The following is a 1,489-nucleotide window of genomic DNA, read 5'->3' as shown; positions in this document are numbered from 1 at the left end:
AAGGTGTGAGTTGGCGGCAACCTGTAAAAAATAAAAAATAAAAAAATAGGTAGAAAATAAAATAAAAAGATAGAATTAGAGTGGAGAGAAACAATTTATTCGAAAATCAACGATGCCGCGGCGAAGAAGCCACTCCGCAACACACGAGTCACCAGCGCCCACCATGTTGGTAGTTGGCACCCAGCAGTTGCAGAGATCGACGACAGGTGGCCAAGTAGTTGCAAGGCATCACACCAGATGGCGCCACCATCATAGCTCTATGCGAGAAAGAGAACAACAAGATACTAGCGGCAGGGAAAACGGGCAGCACTCCTAAACAAGTCTAGGCATGCGAGAGAAAAGGTTTAACACACAGTACACACAGAAAACAGTACACATCGGGGAAAAGGCAATCAACTAGGCCTAACCACAGCGTCACAACAATATGCAGCTAACACAAAACGGGAACTGCTAAACGTGCGTCAACACGGAGAAAAGGCTTGCTCTCCGCTAAACAAGTCTAAACATGTGAGAAAAGGCTTAACACGAGCGTGGTCAAACATCGACAAATCACTCGTTGGTCACCGCTAAACACGGGGGGCACACCAAACATGCGAGAAAAGGAGCGCGGCAAATCGCTCACCTTTTCCCCCCGCGGCGACTGCTCATCAGTCAGGCAGAAACTGAGCGGGCGCGGGGACTGTGGAGCAACCGAGCCCACGTCTGTTCTCCGTGACAGCTAGCCAGAAGCTGAGCGAGCGCGGGGACTGCGGAGTAACCGAGCACACGTCTGCTCTCCGTGACTGCTAGCGAGCAACTAACTGAGGCGACGCGTCGCGGCAGCTACGCATACGCGCGCGCACGCTCTTAGCGCCCTCTGCTCCACCCGACCGCGCATGCGTGCGCGCTCCTATCGCCCTCTGCGCACTCCTACTGCCACCTGCGGCGATTACCTGCGAGAGGCTAAGAGAGAAGAGCATTCCTGCGCCCTCTTCTTGCATTGCTCATTGGTCGTGACGTCATCCCATTGTCTCAGCGCTACCCTGCTTTTTTTTCTCACACAGTCGACACAACTGGACAAGGTCAATCTGCAATGAAGCCATGGCATGGCATCATCATGCACCTGCGTGGCTCAAGGACGCGTGCGCTCTAGACAGGGGACCTATTATTTATTGAATCACTATCACTATTGAATAGGAAACTATTGCAGAAGAGCACCATGCATGAAAGCTGATCATAGGAATTCTAAAGTCTTACTAAATGAGACTTGCAAAAGAACAAAATATCCTAACACGTAACTCCATCAACGGCTAATAAGAGGACTAGGCATTTAATCGCGAAATTATTAAGAATAGCACTATTCTCATTCAGGGCAGCACTATCGTCAAGACGACAATGTTCCTTGTCAAAAAAGAAAAAAAATACAAAGCATCAACAAAGGAAAGCATGTATATCGGAGCATGTCAGAACACATCAGGACAAATTGCACGACTGCTGGGCAACAGAGGAA

Source organism: Ornithodoros turicata, chromosome 3, assembly GCF_037126465.1.
Source record: "Ornithodoros turicata isolate Travis chromosome 3, ASM3712646v1, whole genome shotgun sequence".
NCBI lineage: Eukaryota > Metazoa > Arthropoda > Arachnida > Ixodida > Argasidae > Ornithodoros > Ornithodoros turicata.
Note: the sequence above shows the minus strand (reverse complement) of the source record.